Source organism: Hibiscus syriacus, unplaced genomic scaffold (assembly GCF_006381635.1).
Source record: "Hibiscus syriacus cultivar Baekdansim isolate YM2019G1 unplaced genomic scaffold, ASM638163v2 tig00110863_pilon, whole genome shotgun sequence".
NCBI lineage: Eukaryota > Viridiplantae > Streptophyta > Magnoliopsida > Malvales > Malvaceae > Hibiscus > Hibiscus syriacus.
Window position 1 is genome coordinate 234742 of NW_024062892.1, and position 21813 is coordinate 256554.

Genomic DNA, 21813 nt, shown 5'->3' on the forward strand with positions numbered 1-21813 from the left:
ATGTCCAAGATGATGGGTAGAATATCTGTTTTGGCCAAAGGAAAAGAGACCCCTGTACAAAAAGAAAAAATCATGTAATTTGAAATCGACGAAGTTTAGTCTGCTCCCGACGTCTAAAACTCAGGTTCAATCCAAGACAAAAGGCGGTTCTCATTTTGATGCTATCCCCATATCATATAAAGAGTTATATGAGAAGCTACTTGAAGCACGAGAAGTGGATCCATATTATATAAAACTGTTCCAACCTCCGTATCCGAATTGGTATAACATCAACGTTTATTGTAAATATCATGCTGGAGCTCAAGGACATACCATTGAGAATTGTCTTGCCTTTAAACGTCGAGTCCAAAGTCTTTTGGATCATGGATCCTTACAATTTATGATAAAGGATTGACCTAGTTTGGTAACCGAAGGTTCTGCTAGATTAATACCAAAAGTCTTCAAAGGTAAGAGTATAAGTAAGGGCACCCAGAAAGAAGAAAATTTGATGAGGTCTGAGGCTCAAATTCGTCATCTAAAGATTGCAAACGATAAATTGAGCACCAAAATGGAAACCATGCATGAATTTCCAGAAGGTCATCAAGCCTTTCAAAATGGCCTAGAAACACCCAGAAGAGTGGATCACAAGGGTCACCAAGCTGAAAAAGAACTGCAACATATATTAAGATCTTGTTCAAGAACTTCTTGGACATAAAGGTTCTCTTATAAGGGAAAATTAGCAACTCCGAGAAATGAGACAGAAGATGAAAGAGAATGTCATGGAAGAAGTTGCAGTCCAGAAAAATAATATGGTTCTTAAGTGATTGATTTAGCTGATTTTACAAGGAGATGAAGCAGACTGAAGTCTCAACTTTTTGAGCATGAATGGAAACTAACTGGGCTTTGGAGAAGTTAGGAGTGACATATATTCTTATATGTAAAGTTTTGTTTGATGTACCGAAACTTTTATGTTCAATGAAATCTGTTCTAAGATGATGACTCTTGAGTAAACACCTTTTCATACATGCATTTGCATTTTGCATCTTTGCATTTTTCATTGTGCATTTATACTTTTATATTTGCTTTTGTACTATACAATTTGCATTTTTATTGTTACATTCAATATTTACATTTGCATTTTTTACATTTGTATTTACATTTCATTTTACATAATACATTTGGTTTTAACTATTTACATACATTTAAACATGAAAACATGAGAGTATTCGTGGAGGATTCCATGACAAATTTCTGAAATCAAAGTGGAGCTAACTTGGTCTTCCTAAACAAGGATAAGAACCATGAATGAGATTTTAGCAAGGGTTGGAATTGAGAAACTACAAGAGCAACTTATCAAGACTCAACAAGAGATGATTGATCAATTAAAAAAATCCCATAATGATTCAATGGTTTTAAACTATTTTACATACATTTAAACATGAAAACATGAGAGTAATTCGTGGAGGATTCCATGACAGAATTTCTAAAATCAAAGTGGAGCTAACTTGGTCTTCCTAAACAAGGATAAGAACCATGAATGAGATTTTAGCAAGGGTTGGTGGAATTGAGAAACTACAAGAGCAACTTATCAAGACTCAACAAGAGATGATTGATCAATTAAAAAAATCCCATAATGATTCAAAAGAGCAAATGACAAAATTGATGGACATGATAAATGTTGTACTCCATGGAGAGAAACCCTTAAAGGATCCAGCTGTGAAGGCTGTGAATAAGGTTCTGAATGATAATGACGAGTTCGATGTGATAGTGTCTGATGATTAAGAACCTATTAGAGAGCATGGTAATTCAAGACAGATTCAAGATTTGGTCCCAAGGGGCAATCTAAGGAGTCTGGTGAACACTACCCCAATTATAGCTGAAATGAGCACCCAGAACCCCCTCGATAACATGATAGCATTCAGTCGTTCAGAACGATCAAAGAAAGTGATAGCCTCACGAGCGAGAAAAACTCTGAAGGTGTTTCAAGAATCTATCTCAGACATGTACCCTCATTTGGTTAAAGGTCAATATATTACACCAAGATTGGTGAAGGTGTCACCAAAGCCTTATGCCCATTGCTATGATCAAAATAGCTTCTGTAATTTTCACTTGGGGGTATCTGGAAATTCAACAGGGAATTGCCCATTGCTATGATCAAAATAGCTTCTGTAATTTTCACTTGGGGTATCTGGAATTCAACAGGGAATTGTTGGTCACTGTTAAAGGAAATAGAGACGCTCGTCGACAAGGGAGTCTTGACACAAGAAAGATCAAGAAATGGGGGAAAATAAGGATAAAATCCTGGGCCAAGTACACCCAACATTAGAGGAGTAATGAGCATAAACAGTGGAAGTGTTATCTACCACTGTGTACTTTATATTTTCAGCATCTTGTTTGAACTTGTTTTTTGTTTCTTTTCTCCGCTTTTGTGCAATAAATAAATGTGTTGTTGTTTATGGTTATGAGCAAGGAATCAATTTTTAATCTTGAGATTATTGAGTATCAAGTAGATTAAATATTCTTTTAATTTTTCAAGAATTATATATCTTTGGCAAGTGATAAAATTATACCTTCCATCCAATGCCAATTACTTGATCCTTACTAAAACCAAATTTTGATGTACATATCTGAGACTCTAAGAAACGTCTCTACCTGTTTTTGAGACACCAAATCTAGATGTTTACCTTCTCGGATAGAGTTGGTTGGTTTATGATATTACCCCTCCACCATATATATGACCTCAAAAGTCACATTTGACCTTCCAATACAATGCCATCATAAAAAAAACCTCAAAAGAACCAAACTTTCAGTTATCGTGAATTTTCCTGCAAGAAGAGATGAGATGAGGCATCATGGACCAACTATCGAAGATGATTTCAAGTGATTGGGACATACTCAAAGAAGAGGTGATTGATTGAAATAAATATATCATGCATTAATTACATTGTTTCATGTAAATAAGGTTAATCTTGAATATTCATCCCCCTGGAGATACCTCTTTTTACAAAGGTTTCTGTGTATGAGATGACGAACGACATTATTCATTATCCTTTTAAATATATATGTATATCCTTTGTTGTCCCCACTTGAGCCTGAATGATTTTTCTTCTGATTCAACCCTAACCAGGATCACCCTCCACATTAGGGGCAAAGTAAAGGATATTGGCTCACAAGAATAAAGATTGTCAATACAGTTTTTATTACGAAGGCAAGTTTCCATGAAGTCAAGAAGTTTTGAACTACAAGGTAGTCAAATATAAAGTGCTTAAATATCATCCAATCAAGAATAATGGAAAATTTCCAAAATGCAAGAGGAAAAGGAGGTGCTCGAAGCAATTGAAGTCCTATACTCATTAGGTAAAAAAAGGGGAAAAAAAAGAAAAAAAAAAAGGAAATTGAATCAAGATGGGTGACTTATTGAGCCTCAAAGTTACAAGGTTGATCAAGTACAAACAAGAAGAGCAAGAAATGATGAAGATATGAGAAAATGGAAATGAATCCAAAATTTGACAGTCTAGAGGGATCCAGATGATGGAAAAATCCCCAACAAAGCAGATCCAAGTTAAGCAAGGCAAGATTGATGGCATCAGAATGAATTGATCCTTGGTTTGATTACCCTTAAACACTTATTTGGGCCTTTTTATCCCTTTCTTTCGTAACCATAAGCCATGGCCTACGTTACGTACCTGAAAAATCCATTCTAATCATACATGGATTTCTAAGTAAAAGAGAATATCTTTAGAATTCATTCCGCCTCTCAAGATTGATTTTTATTTGCAAAAATTGGTTTTTAAAATCTTTAATGCATGATATGAAAAATGATAAAAGGGGGGTTCAAGATGTAAATTTTTAAATAACATCTTAGAACCAAAAGAGGATTCGAGTTGAAAACCTGAAAAGGCGGCTCGAATATTGAATGGTGCAACAACGACATAAGAGACGATCTTAAGCTCTTAATGAAGCACCGCACATCCCAAAGACGTTCCTGATATTCTGGAATCAATAAGTATCTCTACGAGATGAGCATAACAACCATTTCTTCAAGTTAATGGAAGCCCAAAGAGACATATATACTGAATTAACCTGAGAGACCTTACTTTACCAGAACTAACCTACACCTTAAATCAGTCAATATTTTTGACACTTGCTATAGGACTATGATTTTTGAATGATTTAAAAGTGTAGTTGATTTATTTGATATTCATCAAACTCATTGTTTATGATTTGATTCTATTGTGAACTTGAGAAGTGCATTACTTTGCAAAATTCTTTCATTCTTTGATAAAGAAAGGAGAAAAAACATTTTCAAACAGGACAGTCTCAAATGAGGAATGTCCTTGAAGCAATTGTTGCTTATTCTACCTCTGTTGTAGAAAAAGAATGAACGAGGCCAGAATAATGAAGCACTTCACATTTTTGAAGGCAATTGGTCCAAGAAGCCAGAAAGTCTGGAGAATTGAACTTGTGACACTCTCCTATGACATTATTAGCAGCTCATCAAGAAAGATTATCATTTATCTCATGCTGAGGTCGATAAGCATCACCAGACAAATTATTTTCCCCAGCCATCAATCCATGTTCTCTAGAAGATTACATCATAGAGCCATGAACAATTCACTACCTGCACTCTGGTTATACCATGATGATGGCTCAAGTCTTGATACATCATTGCTACTTCTTCCATGCTGATCATTTTCCTTGCCAAGATTATATCCATTATGTCATTCAGAAGATTGCTGAACTTGAATTTGAGAACTTATGGCATTGGAACATATTCTACACTTATAGACCTTTCATACGAGGGTATGATATATCTTGGAGCAACAGAAGGGACAACCGCTGTAGTGACCATTGCATGAAAATGCACCAACAAAAATCTTCTAGTTCATCTTGATGATGTTTATTTCTTCCGGTAAGGTTGTTACATTGGATGTCATCGACAACAAGATTGAATCCGCCAAATCTACTCATCAATTGCTCCAACTGATCACCATTAAGTTCTTGCACATATGTTTTCAAAGGTATGCCAAGACAGTATAAAGCAACCTCTGCATTACTGATCCTAGAAAAAAGAGACAAGACATTGATATCACCGGAGAACATGTCTCTAGCAGATCCTCCTCCTCGTGTATGGTTTTTAGGGAAACCTAGAAGCATTTCTACCGTATCAGATTTAAGAAGAACATCTTTATGCCTTCCAACTCATACCGGATTCCATTTTCGGCACTCATCAAGAACATACTTCTGGACACTCGAAGATGGCTCATCATTAGAAGTTTCAAGAGCCTTACAGATTCTTTCTGTCAATTTGACACTTCCTGTACATGTTTGTAAACATTTCAACTTTGTTCTTGGATCCCAGGAAGGTCACCAGTTTGTTGTCAATGGAAAAGCATCATGTATGGTGCAATGAGAAAGCAGAATAAGAGGAAATCTGTTCTCAATTGGCAGATTATGAATGTAGCCCTTTTCGGTGTAGTAGTACAAAAATACTTTGAATCTACAAAATTTGGCTCTACATCGTATAAGTACCGTGACATTTTGGTCCAAACACCAACTGGAGCAAGCGCCACGTTCTCATAGTAGAAATAAGGAGGCCCAATAGCATCTTCTGGAAGTGTTCTTTGAGTTATCTGATCTGGTTCGGTAGGAACCCAGAACCAATCATTGGAATTGAAAGATGAACTGCATGTTCGTCTTCATTAGGAAGCTTCTTTTCAAGCTTCCTCTGCTTCTTCCTTTTCAAAAATCATAGCCCAAGTTTCACCTTTGCTTGTAATTGGGATCATTGCATAATGAATTCCTACCTTCTATTGGAAGAAATGCGTCAGCAACTTTAGCCATTTGATCAGCACATATAAAATCTTTCAATTTGCAATTGATGAATCTGGACCACATCTCTCCATGGTTATTGAAGCCTCAGCCTCTGAGTACCCCATTTTCGTCAAGAATAACAGTTTATTCTCCTCATCAGAATCAGAATTCAGGATTTCCTCGGTATCAGAAAGAACTATCAATATCTGTGAAATCATCCTGAAAGATCGCTTCATAATCAGATGAGTTGTTATCAGAATCAACATGTTGCATGGGTGTGGATTTTTCAAGGGCATGTACCATTGTATATGTAGTCTTGTCAGTGCATCAGATTACTGTTTGCATAAATTGGTTTCTCTCCCACCGAAAAATATATTTCAGAGATGGCCTTCACTGAAAGATGATAAGCTACTGTGTCAGCCTGGAACGGATTACCAAGCTATTTTTACTGCTCTGTCTGACTAAATCCCTCCATATACAAAAAATGGTCACCTCATTCAGAAGTCACATATCTCAGACGTTTCTGTCAGAATGATTGAGTACTTCTTAAGTTTGTGACAACATGAAGAGAATTTCTCCAGTTACTTGACAATACTACTGTTTAGTGACACCAGAATGAGAGTATTCAAGATAAACAGATTTGGGGCACGAATAAAGCCATAAGTACCTAAAACAGTTCATTGTCAAAATTGGACCTCGTGGGGATCATGACATTTCAGTCAAACAGACATTGAGAGTGAATCAGACAAATCTAGAGGGACATCTTGAGGGCCCATTTTCAACCAGAAATAGAATATTGGGGCATTTTGAAGGCTCACAATAATATGGATATTTGGGTATTCTTAGAGGCTCATCTCAACAAGAAGTAATGTTGAGCACACTTTTAGCATCTTTATCAGTAAATGCTGGGGCATGTTGAAGGCCCATATCATCATGTGTTAAAGATCATTGATTTGAGAAAATATTTCCAATGAGACAGAAAGATATGAAGAATGAAAATGATAAAACAGTGACAGTCGAGCTGACTATACATAATTGCTTCGTTCATCAGGCAGTTATATTATGATCATGTTGTTGAACAAATATATACTCAGCAAGCATGGTTTCAAATACCCAATCTTCTTAAACCATGTGTCACATGACAGTGTGTTATTTGATAAACTATATCATGATTGCATGGATAAAGATGGTCCCCAGGCAGACTACTCGATCCAGGGTTCAGTTCCTCAAGATCTCAGCCTTGAATTTTGTATTCTGTGTGTCGGTGATGATTAGAAATATTTCTTTGAGATTCCTGGCAGTTAGTTTTAACCATACTGTTGGGATTACGAAGCTATTTTTCACAATAGTTTTCGCTTAATCGATGACATTAGAAAAGGAGACTCGACTCACTTACATTACTGTTATTCCCGTTGTTACTGGGGTTATCATTGCCAGCCAGGTTGAACTGAGTTTTCATCTATTTTGGTTTTATCATGTGCGTTTCATCCCCAGCAGCAAGAATTCCACGGATATCTTTCTGTACATGGATCCTATAGCTGAAGTGTTTCTACTTTCTACAATGCTCATTACAGAAGAAAACGTGATCAGTATTACACTTGCCCTTGCCCGAGATGATGTTAAGATCAATTGTTGTCTCCTATTCAATTCGACACCAGCACATTTTGTGAATTTGACCAACTTTTTGGTCATACCAACATCACACTTGAATCCCCATTGAGTTTTGTTCTCAAGTGGTCTTGTGACATCATACAAAAGCTTTAAACACTGTGCAAAGAGTTTTCTTTACCAACAATCCAAGCAGAAGCCACATAAGATGATGAATGTGTTGTCAAATATTTTACGAACCAGTTCTTCTGATGCTAAACCAATGTTGTGATCATATGGTTTTCATTTATTAATCCAAGATGAAGTATGTCTTCTTCAACCCCAAGATTAGAAGTGAGATATGATGAATATTTCTTTCCATAGAAGGGAAGCTGAAATTTTAACAACAAGAAACTAGTGGAGCCAACTAAGGTTGAATAACAGGTTGTTGTTAAGCATCTCGACATGATATGGTCCAAGTTGCCTTATTTGAGATTTGATTATATGTGGAGACATGAAAGGAATTAGGATAAATCCTCCTTGTGATGTGTTTCAAGAGTCAAATCAGAACAAACTCTACTCTCCTGATTAATCCCTGCTGAGTCAGGCATATCTACATCTACACTCTTTTCAAAGATGATAGTTTCTCTTTTTAAAGATGATAGATTCTCTTTTCAAATATGAAAGCTTTATTGAATTTCTAAACAAGTCCGACAAAGAAAGCTGGTTTTATCCAAGATAAAATGGGGCATCAAAGTCATAGTTCTGATTACAGCAAGAAATCCACAAATGAAACATTTCTTCTGAGACTTAAATGAAGCAAAGAAGACAGCAAAGATACAAGTTGATCAGATGATTCTGCAGAAATGCAAGCTTGATAGCATAAGTTTCTACACTGATATCCAGAGGTAACCCTGGCAATAAATGATGAAGTGAAGGAAGACCAAGTTCACCACTTTGAAGTCAAATGAAGATTGCATCAACATTCATGCATTCATAAGAATATCATTTACATAATAAACAATGCATTACATTGATACATCTGAGTGCATTCAAACATGAAGTTTTACAGATCTTCGGAAGAACAAGAAGATTCATGGAAAAAATACCTTACAAGAAGAAGGTATTCAAAACCGCAAATACAGGAATCACGCAAACATCTGAAGAATAGATGGACGTAATCCACAAAAATGAGCATTATCTTGAGATTGGGGCATGTTACCCAATCAACATGTTATTTCAAAAAAAATAATGAGAAAATGATTTCCATAGTTTCTCATTCAATCTTTTCTAAAAATGGAATTGTTGAAAAGTAAGAAAACGATTTCCTTAGTTTTTTTACTTAGTAAACTATTTCCCACATCTGTAAGTCCTGTAGTGCATGATGTTTCCAAAAAGCCTTCGGGATCTTTTTGATGTTTTCAAAGCCTCAGGGTCATCTGTAAGTCCTACAGTGCATGATGTTTCCAAAAAGCCTTCGGGAGCTTTTTGATATTTTCAAAGCCTTAGGGTCATCTGTAATTCCTACAGTGCATGATGTTTCCAAAAAGCCTTCGGGAGCTTTTTGATGTTTTCAAAGCCTTAGGGTCATCTGTAAGTCCTACAGTGCATGATGTTTCCAAAAAGCCTTCGGGAGCTTTTTGATGTTTTCAAAGTCTTCGGGTCATCCATAAGACCTGCAGTACATAATTTTTTTTCTTAAAACATTTTCAGGTAGAGTTCATAATGAGAAGAACTCATCTAAAGAGGAAGAAAAAGTTCATAATGAGAAGAACTTGTTTAACCTTTTGCTCGAATTCATCATTCGATGGATTAGCATTTTCAGAAGAGTTCATAATGAGAAGAACTCATCTGAAGAAGGAAGAAGAAGTTCATAATGAGAAGAACTTGTTCAAGTTTTTGCTCGAATTCATCATTCGATGGATTAACATTTCCAAAAGAGTTCATAATGAGAAGAACCCATCTGAAGAAAGAAGAAGAAGTTCATAATGAGAAAAACTTATTCAACCTTTTGCTTGACTCCATTTCCAAAAAGAGATAGAGCAGCAGAGCTATTTCCAGGTGGAGTTCATAATGAGAAGAATTCATATGAAGAGGAAGAATAAATTCATAATGAGAAGAACATGTTCAACCTTGCCTTGATTCATATCTTATGGAATTGACTGAAAGAAGAACCCCTCTTTTGAAGATCAACATTTTCAGAAGGAGTTCATAATGAGGAGAACTCATCTGAAAGAGAAGAATTTGTTTAACCTTTTGTTTGACTCTATCGCAGAAGGAGATAGATCAACATCTATTTCCAGAAGGAGTTCATAATGAGATGAACACATCTGAAGAGGAAGAAGAAGTTCATAATGAGAAGAATTTGTTCAACCTTTTGCATGACGCTATCAAAAAAGGAGATAGATCAACATCAACATTTCCAGAGAGAGTTCATAATGAGAAGAACTCATATGAAGAAGGAGAATATAACATCCCAATCTATGGGTTAGTGACTAAATGGTAAAGTTTCAGAATTTAGTGGTTAAAATAGAAGAATGGATTAGTTCAATGATTTATCTGGAGATAAATCATAAAAGTTTTAGTAATTATTGAATGAATTAAAGGGCAAAATGCTCTTTTTATCTAAAAGATAATTATCTTATCTCTTTATTAAGAGATAAGCATGTAGCGAGATATTTCTCCAGAACTTCTTCTCCTTCTTCTTCCTCTCCTCCCGTATCTCCAAGCTCAAAGGTGAGTCTTCTACTTAGTTAATTATTTGTTAAGTTTAAGATTAGGTTTTGATCATTAGATGATAACTAAGCTTAAGGAGAGCTTAAGTTATCTTAAGATCAAAAGATAAAGGAGATAGAGAAGATTAAAGATTAGAGGTTCTTGAATGAAATATTGGAATAGAGTTCATAACAAGAATTGAAAGTTGAATTTGACTTGTCATCAATCTAGTTAAGATATACGAAGTGTTAAAAACGGAATTCAAACATGTTGATTTATTAATGTAATTCTTGAATTACATATGAAGGATAGGATTTGAAGGTTTAAGATGAAATAAATGAGTATAAATTGGTTTAAGGATATGTACTAGAGTTAAGAATGAAAAAGGGGATTAAACATGAAGGATTTAATCCAAATGAATGAACTTTCGGGTTCAAAAAGAGGATTCTGGGCAGAGTGCATCGATGCATATTCATTGTGCATCGATGCATCAAGGTTAAAACCCAGAAATCGTTTGAAGGTGTATCGATGCACAGGAAGTGCATCGATGCACTCTTTTAAAATAAATACATCGAATGCAATTCATGCATCAATGCATAAGTAGTGCATCGATGTATCCCATTAATAATGAAACATCGAATGCAATTGGTGCATCGATGCATAAGGAGTGCATCGATGCATCCCAGCAATAATACAACATCGAATACATTTTATGCACCGATGCATCAGTAGTGCATCGATGCATACCTTCATTAAAAGATGAAATTGACTTTTCTCTTAGTCTAAAGAGTGAACCATTAGAGTATATTAGTTATAATACTGATATAGATCCATGTGCGATTATGTAGATACTAAAAGTAAGCTTATTCCGGAACGATCAAAGGATTAGAATCGAATCAAAGCAAAGCTAAGGTAAGTGCATACTATATGTATAGTATAATGGAATAAGACTTGTGATAAGTCTAATCCTTATGTTGATTTTTATATACAATGATTATGAACATGCATACATGATAATTATGGTGATATGATATGTGATATGAGAACATGATATGAATTAAGTGATATGAGCTACATGATCTACGTGAATGTATGTACTTGTGATACATGTGATATGATATGAAATATATAATTACACATACATGTGGTATGTGATAGAAGAGAAAGAACAAGTGATATGAAAGGTATAAAAATAATGCCCATAGTAAACGATATGAGAACTGTAGGTGTAGTTGGCATGCCAAAGTCGAGGGTTTACATATGTTTAAAGGCACATATGAACAGTTTATATTTGTTTAAAGGCACATATGAACAGTTTACATATGTTTAAAGGAACATATGAACAGTTTATATATGTTTAAAGGCACATATGAACAGTTTACATATGTTTAAAGGCACATATGAACAGTTTATATTGTGACCTCTGGATCGTGGTCATTCGGGACGAATACTGAACTAAGGTTCGGTGCCCCATGAGGGAATTGATACGAGCTGTGGTGACAGCATTAGTGCACAACCTCAATGCACTCACATACCTCTATTCTCAATAATATACATGGGCAATGCAATTGAAATACCGAATTAAAGTGAAAGTGATACAAGAAGGTAAGTTTCGTATGTGCATTATATGATTATATATGTTATCGTGTGATAGATACATGCATATTGAAATGTCATGATCCAATTGTAAGTATGAACATTCATAAGTTTATTGTTGCATATTCATTTATTGCCTCACTAAGTCTATGACTTAGCGTGTAAGTGATTTACACGTAGGTACCAAGAATCAGGAAAAGTGGAAATAGAAGTAGCACGGACAACAATACTACTAAGAGATCAGATCAGAAATAATTGACAAAGTATGTACTTTGTTATGTATAGAATGTGGGCATGTAATAAGTGTTTGTAGATGCTCGTTTTTGTCCGGGGCTAGGTCGGAGCAGACCCGAAGCAGAGCAGTTGGAGGTCCAAACCAATGACCCGACAGAGCAGCCCACGTGAAGCCCTGGAAAACCAAAAATAGTTATCAGGAATTAACCACTAGAAACTGTAAATGGGGGTTTTAATTAGCAATTAACTACCATTACGAGAGGGTTCATCATCTTTCTTTTGGATTTCTACAGTGTGTGTGTTTATTTTAAAAGCAAAGGTAAAGAAAAAGCAACCAACGAGAAAGAAAATTATCATCAACCACGCACAACCATTCATATACCAACCATTTTTCTCAAATAAAGGAGGATATCAGAAAATTCCTTACAGCAGCAGCAAGGTATCGAACAAAAGTAAAAAATTTCGAAAGAAATTCAAACAGAAAAAGGAGAGAACAAAGAGCCTACTATTTCCTTTGTAGAACAATTCCGTCGCATATCGGGGTAGAGAAGCTTCCAAATCAGAGCAAATCGGAGAGGAAAAGATGAGACGTTTATCGACCATTTCGTGGATTTGAAGACCGTTTCTCGCAAAACCAAGGCCATATTCAAGCTCCTGACATTGAGGCGAAGCTTCCCTAAAAGTTCGGCGTTAACGATCGCCCGAGTGCGGCGGTGGATGACAGCTTTCGTTCTGGCGAGAAGGTGACAAAACGCACCCTTAATCTGTTAACAGGTCTGGAACTGTTTTGTGCTTTGAAAATTTTGAAATTATATGTTGCACGTGCATTTTTAATGTATTGATAATATTGTGCTTGTAGTTATTATAATTTTGAATGAACCATTCTTTGACTCCTCTTTTTTGAATAATTTTGTTTCTGTCCCTAGTGAATGTTTTTGTAGAAAAATGATGTTTATGCTTGGGGTCTTAATTCTTGCTTTTGTTTATTCTGATCATTAGTTTCCAGTCTTTTTATTTAGGTCCTAATGTTGGGATTGTAAACTTTCACTTGTTTGTATTCTGGACATGATATTTCTGAAATTTATATTTTAGTCCTACATGCGTCTATGGTTGTATTTTAATCATAATGTTTGAAATCTAATTATTTGTGGTTCATGACCTTATTTTTGTTCAATTCATAATTTTAACCTTAGACTTGCTTACCTTTTGTTTCAATCATTATACTGTTGTCTTCCTCATGCACATTTATATATTCGTAGTGGTATATTTATTATCATATTAGGAATTGAACATAATCTTTACCATGTGTGTACAATCTTTATATATGAAAGTGTATTGCATGATTTTTATTCGTTGTCTTAATATTAACACGTAAATTTTATGTTTGTACTCGCATGTCCATCTAGATCTAGGTTGTTGCATTGTTTATTTATTTAATGCATGGTAACCTCATGTGCATAACTCGACTTATAAATACATAATCGGACTAAGGGTAATACCCTTTTAATTTAAAATTGTCCTAAGTGGCTTGTCTTAACTGATTAGAGGGCCGTTTTGACGATTTTAAATTAAAAGTGTATCCCGAAAGTGAAACAAAAAAATTGATTCGTCACCTAAAATTTGGGAACGAAAGAAAAGGAAATGTTCGTTTATTTAAATTTATCGAGAAAAGGTTGTTATAACTTTTAAGATCTTGTCTCGATATTTGTAAATAATCGAACATTCTTTATCTTTCTAAAACGACTCGGTAATTTTAATTTAATTTATTTGAGTGCTTTTGATTTTTTTTTAAATTCATATCTTTGTTTTATGGGATCAAAAATCAAATTAAGTTCGAATTTATAAAGTTCATTGCAAAGAGTTAATTAATCGACTAGGTACCGATTTAGGACGTTGTGGGGGTGCTAATCCTTCCCCACACGTAACCGATTCCCGAATCCATTTTTGGAAACGTAGACCTCAATTTGTTGTTTTAATTAAAATTAATTTTTATTTAAAATGACAAAATATTTTTGGGTGCCCAATCACACCCTAATCAAAGATTGGTGGCGACTCTTCGAACCATATTTTTCTATTGTAAATGAAATCCTAAATTTTTCGAAACGAGAGGTCTTTTAAATCGCATTTGTTTTTAAATTAAAAGAGAAATTAAGAATTAATGTGGTTTTCAAAATCTCACCTTTTAAAAAAAATCGTTTCGACAGCTTGGCGACTCTGCTGGGGAGTTAATTGAGGATGCAATCAGCAAAGGAAACTTGAAAGACACTTCTAAAAACCCAACCGATCAAAAGGAACAATCTGATGAGGTGAATGAATGTTACATCAAGAGCTCTCAAAGCCGTAAAAGAAAATGGGTAGCGGGTTACTCGAGACTTCCAAAGAAAGTCCCAAGATCGAAAAATGCTTTGAAAGTGTTCCAAACTCCTATCTCAGATCTGTATCCCCATTTGATTGAAGGTCAATACCTCACACCGAGGCCAGTGAAAGTGCAACCAGACCCTTCTGCTCATAGCTATGATCAAGATAGTGTCTGTGATTTCCACTTGGGGGAATTGGGACATTCTACGGGAAACTGTAGGCCGCTGTTAAAGGAGATAGAGATGCTTGTGGCAAATGGGACGTTAACAGAGGAATTGGTGGAACAGTGGATGACGAGCTTGAGTGGGGCATCAAAGAACAATATGTAACATCCGTTTGAGTTAAGTACCACGACATTAGATGGGTAATGGGGCATCCTAATTAGGAAGAGATCATTTCATTCATTATGGAGCTTTATTTCATTTGCAACATCATGTTTGAACTTGTTTTTCATCCTTTCTCAGTTTTTTTTATAATGATGTTTAAATAAATTCATGTTACTTTGAGGATGGTAAGCATTAAATCGAATTTGCAACTTGAAATTCTTTGAATATCAACTGAATTAAAAACTCTTTAAATGATTAGAGTTATAAATCTTTGACAAGATGATAAGGTTGAAACCTGATAAAACAAGGACCTTGACCTTATCCCCAGAAGATACAATCGAACACCATACCTTTTTATTGCAGGGACCGATATAGCCTTCTTCTATCATAATGGAATGAGCCATAGGCTTGGTATTCAGGTATGTATAGGAGCGGACAACGTGGGGCATCTTTTGTGTATGATGTCACGAAACTAAATAGACCACACTTTTGTTGATGACGTTCAATGATGATTATGATCTTTACGGATGAAATAATCGAGTAGGTGAATCTAGTTTAGGTCAGTTACTTGGAAATTGAACTCCAACGATGAGATTTTCTGACTTTCAACAACACCTAGACTATGACAGGTTCTTCTTGACAAGCTTAAGAAATTGGACCCGTATACCCAAATTATAATATTATATATATACAATAAAGCTGATCTATTCCGCTAAAGCAATTGGTTATAGAGGAAACTCGAAAGCCCTGGCTTTATGAATAGATTATATTCAAACCATGACCTTGATCGGGTACCTGGCAATTTGGTGTATGCTCCACTGTGATTGTCAAGTCAAAGACTTTGTGATGAGACGAACCCTTCAGCTAGCCCGATAGAGGCAAATTACAATAAAGCTGATTTCAGCTAGCCAGACAATGGCAAATTAAATCAAGTTTTTCTAAATAAGGAGTTTCGGTAAAGATTGACTAAGGGAGTTAAGGAAAACCTGTTATAGTCAACTTCACACGAACACTCAGGAATTTCATTTTTAGATCGATATTTCTGCACTGCCTTTGTTAGAGGAGTCTACGAGCCTTGAACAAATGGAATATTTCAGAAAATTGAAATAGAAGTGTTCTATAAAGTCTAGTAATTGATTATGCAAGTTGCGTCATTTTGTCCGTATCCGATTAAAATACCAAGCCAGAAGAAGGGGCATGTTGTGATGTTCACGAAGTCCGAGAAAGAAATATAAGTTTGTTGGTTAAAACCTTAAAAATAGGAAGCCAACTGAAGCCAACCCATCAATTTTGACACTTGTCAAAGAGTTATAACTCTGAAAAATTAAATAGTTATTGATTCTTTTGATATTTTTTGAACTCATGTTTATGATTTGATTTGATTGTGAGCCTGAATTAAGGGGCAATATTTTATAAAATTCTTTCATTCTTTGATCCCTATAATAAGAGAAAAGGGAAAAACATTTTCAAACATGACAGTTTCAAGTGTGAAAGGTCCTTGAAGCTTGTGAGACTCATTATGCCTCTATTGGAGAAAAGGAATAAGCAATGCCAGAACATGAAGTATTCCACGATCTTGAAGTAGATGGTCCAAGAGAACAGAATGAATGAAGAATGAAACTTATAAAATTTCCTTGTGACGTTGTCAATTACCCATCAAGAAGAAGATGATCTCATTATTCAGAAGGGGCACATATTACAACTTGTATAAAATGCAAGACATTTTGTTAGAAAAATTAGGCACTTAAGTGTTTATGACAATGTGAAGAGACGCCTTCAAACTACTTGACAACACTACTATGTAGTGATACGAGAATGAGAACATTCAAGTTATGATATGTTGGGCACAAAGAGATCCAAGAGTACCCACTTTGGGGCATGACCAGAAACCCATATCATGTTGGGATGACAAGATTCAGATCAAGAAGATATTGAGAATGAGCCTCACAACTTGAAGTGTTAGGGGCAGACCGTGAATTTGAGCAGAGCTTACCTTGTAAAGCAAATCAACTGAGCATTGATCAATGGCAGAGTCCTGGAAGAACAACTCTGAAAGTATAATTGAGCCAAGGACGGAAATGGGGCAAGACAGTCGTATTTCTTACTATAGCAAGATGTTGAGAGAGAAAACACTTTCTCCGAAATAAAGAAAGAAAACAAAGACGACAAGAAGAAGATCAGAGGGCTTGTCAAAGATGCAAGTTGGAAACCGTGAGTTGCTACACGAGCATATGAAGTAGACCCTTGAAAGAATGATCAAATAGAAGAAGATCAAGCTCACCACTCTGGAGCCAAGTGAAAATTGATTCAACATTTATGCATTCATGAAAACATCATTTGCATAAAAGAAAATGCATTACACTGATACATTTAATTGCATTAGTGTTTCATGCATAAATACATGATTTTGACAGATCTTCCCGTGAAAAGAGAAGATTCATGATGTCAAAAGCCCGACAAGTTTGAAGGGAAAATTTCCAACCTCAAACGCAAGGAGTTACATTTAGAGAGGCATACCCTGAAGAATTGAGAGGTCTAATCCACAGAAGAAACATTACTCTAAAGTGATGACCATCAGATATAGAAGAAAAACAAAGATTTTTGTGTATAAAGAAGTGAATCGATCGATTGGAAAGACTTGCACACATGAGATTGGAGCAAGTCAATCTTAAGCCTTCACCGAAGAGCAGTGAAGCAAACCATTCATAAGACCTTCGGGTAAGATGTTTTCAAAAGAATTTGAAAATAAAAAATGATGTTTTAAGAAGATGGAATTTTTGAAAACGAAGAATGCGATTTTCAAAATTTCACAATTTATAAGTCCTTCGGGCCATCAGTAAGTCTTTCGAGCATGATGCTTAAATCCTTCGGGTCATCTGTAAGCCTTTAGAGCAAGATGATAAGTCCTTCGGGCCATCCGTAAAACCTTCGGGTAAGATGTTTTCAAAAGAATTTGAAAATGAAAAACGATGTTTTGAGAAGATGAAATTTTTGAAAACAAATAATGCGATTTTCAAAATTTCACAATTTATAAGTCCTTCGGTCCATCAGTAAGTCTTTCGAGCATGATGATTAAATCCTTCGGGTAATTTGTAAGTCTTCACCGAAGAGTAGTGAAGCAAACCCATCAGTAAGTGCCATCAGTAAGTCTTTCGAGCATGATGATGAAATCCTTCGGGCCATCAGTAAGTCTTTCGAGCATGATGATTAAATCCTTCGGATAATTTGTAAGCCTTCACTGAAGAGTACTGAAGTAAATTCATCAGTAAGTCTTTCGAGCATGATGATGAAATCCTTCGGGTCATTTGTAAGTCTTTCGAGTGAGATGATAAGTCCTTCGGGCCATTTTAAGCCTTTTCGGAATAGTGTTGGAGCAAACTATCAGGTCATCAGATGTGGGAAGAAAGTGAAGGTTCTCGAGTACAAAGAAGCATATCAATTGATTAAAAGGAAATGCGCATCAGGAGTCATTAACTAATTCAAGGTCCTAGAAAGAGAGAGGTTCAGATGGTTGTCGAGTCCAAGAAGATTTTCATATCTAGTTGTTGCGAGACAAGCTCCCGCAAGAGAAATGGATTCTCAAAGATTCTCTTAAATTCTAATTTTTTCGAGTATAATGTTTTTCAAATCTTCAAGCATACATTAATGAGTGACAACGTTTGATTTTCAGGTTTAACCCTCGAAGTTGAGCCTTCATGGAAGAATAGTGAAGCAGAATCACACCAGAAGATTATTCGAGTTCTACTCCCTGAAGCAAGAGGGAGCGAACCCGTAGGCAGAAGATTGTTCAAGTTCTACTCCCTGAAGCAAGAGGGAGAGAACCCGTAAGCAGAAGATTATTCGAGTTCTACTCCCTGAAGCAAGAGGGAGCGAACCCGTAAGCAGAAGATTATTCAAATTCTACTCCCTGAACAAGAGGGAGCAGACCCGTCATTCGAAGATTTTTCAAGTCTCATTTATCCCGAAGTAACAGTGAGTGGTTTAATCTTTTGAAGTTCTCATGACCAGAAAAACTCGATCATCTTTTGATCTTTGCTCTATTCTCGTTATACGACAATGAGCAAAGAGTGTTAATTACGAATACTCTGATCGATTTTGTATTTTATGGTCTTATGTAAATTAAAGTATTTCGTTTTAATGAAAGTTTTAAAAATCCTCGGGATTTTCTATAAGAGTCAAGGTTTTGAAAAGTCAATGTGACACCTCAGACTTGTATTCGGGTCGGATATGAGTTAAGGGTGTTACATTTAATGGTATCAGAGCTATGGTTTAGTCGATTCTCAGCATAAACCGAAGTCTAGAGTGTTTTATAAGGTATACATGCCAACAAAATAGTGGAAACTTCTGATCTGATAGAATAGCAAGTATGTTATTTTCCTAATAGAACTATATGGTTGTATTTTTATAGATGTCCGGACAAGGTAGTTCTAGGAATGAAGCGAGAGATGATAGACCCGCTAAAAGCATTGATTCACCTGCCCTGGCCAGGCAGAGTGAAGAACAGACACTCTCTAGAGTGCTTGTGAATGATCAAGATGTATTCTTTAGAACGTTAAACGATGTATTAACGCGTTTCCAATCTCCTGTTACTTCAACTCCGAAAATGAATGTTGCGAAAGAGTTGAAGAGATTAGGAGCTCCTGAATTCAAAGGTGAAGCTAAGGAAGGTCTGTTACTGCAGATTTTGGCTCAATGATGTGAAAATAATGTTAGATGGACTCCATTGTTCTGATGTGGAAATGTTAGATGGAGTGGTTTCCTTGCTTCGTGGGCAAGCGAGAATTTGGTGGACGAACGTCACTCTGAGAATGACAAGTGACCAAGTGACCTGGTCTTTGTTATTAAAAGAGTTCAAAAACAAGTATATAGGAGATCAGTTTATCAGACAAATGAAGATTTTGATGATCCGGAGATAATAGCAGGTACCGTTTACTGTATAATAAATGAGTTGAATAATAAAATGGTATGATAGTAAGAGTAATTAAGTTAAAAGAATGTGAGAGCATAAAGGAAAAAGGTAAAGGAATGATTAAAGTAATGAAGTGAAGTTGTGATAGCACGAAAGAATTATTGAAGAGGTAATATGGGAAAAGGAATAGTGGATGTGTAGGCAGTATCTTATCTTCTTGTGCAATGAAAATTCGAGGACGAATTTTCTTAAGGGAGGGAGAGTTGTAACATCCCAATCTATGGGTTAGTGACTAAATGGTAAAGTTTCAGAATTTAGTGGTTAAAATAGAAGAATAGATTAGTTCAATGATTTATCTGGAGATAAATCATAAAAGTTTTAGTAATTATTGAATGAATTAAAGGGCAAAATGCTCTTTTTATCTAAAAGATAATTATCTTATCTCTTTATTAAGAGATAAGCATGTAACGAGATATTTCTCCAGAACTTCTTCTCCTTCTTCTTCCTCTCCTCCCGTATCTCCAAGCTCAAAGGTGAGTCTTCTACTAAGTTAATTATTTGTTAAGTTTAAGATTGGGTTTTGATCATTAGATGATAACTAAGCTTAATGAAAGCTTAAGTTATCTTAAGATCAAAAGATAAAGGAGATAGAGAAGATTAAAGATTAGAGGTTCTTGAATGAAATATTGGAATAGAGTTCATAACAAGAATTGAAAGTTGAATTTGACTTGTCATCAATCTAGTTAAGATATACGAAGTGTTAAAAACGGAATTCAAACATGTTGATTTATTAATGTAATTCTTGAATTACATATGAAGGATAGGATTTGAAGGTTTAAGATGAAATAAATGAGTATAAATTGGTTTAAGGATGTGTACTAGAGTTAAGAATGAAAAAGGGGATTAAACATGAAGGATTTAATCCAAATGAATGAACTTTCGGGTTCAAAAAGAGGATTCTGGGCAGAGTGCATCGATGCATATTAATTGTGCATCGATGCATCAAGGTTAAAACCCAGAAATTGTTTGAAGGTGTATCGATGCAAAGGAAGTGCATCGATGCACTCTTTTAAAATAAATACATCGAATGCAATTCATGCATCGATGCATAAGTAGTGCATCGATGCATAAGTAGTGCATCGATGCATCCCATTAATAATGAAACATCGAATGCAATTGGTGCATCGATGCATAAGGAGTGCATCGATACATCCCAGCAATAATACAACATCGAATACATTTTATGCACCGATGCATCAGTAGTGCATCGATGCATACCTTCATTAAAAGATGAAATTGACTTTTCTCTTAGTCTAAAGAGTGAACCATTAGAGTATATTAGTTATAATACTGATATAGATCCATGTGTGATTATGTAGATACTAAAAGTAAGCTTATTCCGGAACGATCAAAGGATTAGAATCGAATCAAAGCAAAGCTAAGGTAAGTGCATACTATATGTATAGTATAATGGAATAAGACTTGTGATAAGTCTAGTCCTTATGTTGATTTTTATAATACAATGATTGTGAACATGCATACATGATAATTATGGTGATATGATATGTGATATGCGAACATGATATGAATTAACTGATATGAGCTACATGATCTACGTGAATGTATGTACTTGTGATACATGTGATATGATATGAAATATATAATTACACATACATGTGGTATGTGACAGAAGAGAAAGAACAAGTGATATGAAAGGTATAAAAATAATGCTCATAGTATACGATATGAGAATTATAGGTGTAGTTGGCATGCCAAGAGTCGAGGGTTTACATATGTTTAAAGGAACATATGAACATTTACATATGTTTAAAGGCACATATGAACAATTTACATATGTTTAAAGGCACATATGAACAATTTACATATGTTTAAAGGCACATATGAACAGTTTATATATGTTTAAAGGCACATATGAACAATTTACATATGTTTAAAGGCACATATGAACAGTTTATATTGTGACCTCTAGATCGTGGTCCTTTGGGACGAATACTGAACTAAGGTTCGGTACCCCATGAGGGAATTGATACGAGCTGTGGTGACAGCATTAGTGCACAACCTCAAAGCACTCACATACCTTATTCTCAATAATATACATGGGCAATGCAATTGAAATACCGAATTAAAGTGAAAGTGATACAAGAAGGTAAGTTTCGTATGTGCATTATATGATTATATATGTTATCGTGTGATAGATACATGCATATTGAAATGTCATGATCCAATTGTAAGTATGAACATTCATAAGTTTATTGTTGCATATTTATTTATTGC